Here is a 223-nt window from a genome sequence, read left to right on the forward strand (position 1 = left end):
GACATGTGTGCGTCTTCAAAAAGTTTTGGGAGCTCATCAGAGTTTTTCGTTTATGTTGTTCTCTCTTCTTTGTTTCATATTTGTTTATTGTTTATTTCACTTGTTTTGGCACTGTAAACATGTTTTGGCAATGTAAACATGTTTCCCATGCCAATAAAGCCCCTTGAATTGAATTGAATTTAGTCAGCAGAGAGACACAGAAAATCAGAATGTAGACAAATAT

The sequence above is a fragment of the Oncorhynchus tshawytscha genome, linkage group LG09, assembly GCF_018296145.1.
Source record: "Oncorhynchus tshawytscha isolate Ot180627B linkage group LG09, Otsh_v2.0, whole genome shotgun sequence".
NCBI lineage: Eukaryota > Metazoa > Chordata > Actinopteri > Salmoniformes > Salmonidae > Oncorhynchus > Oncorhynchus tshawytscha.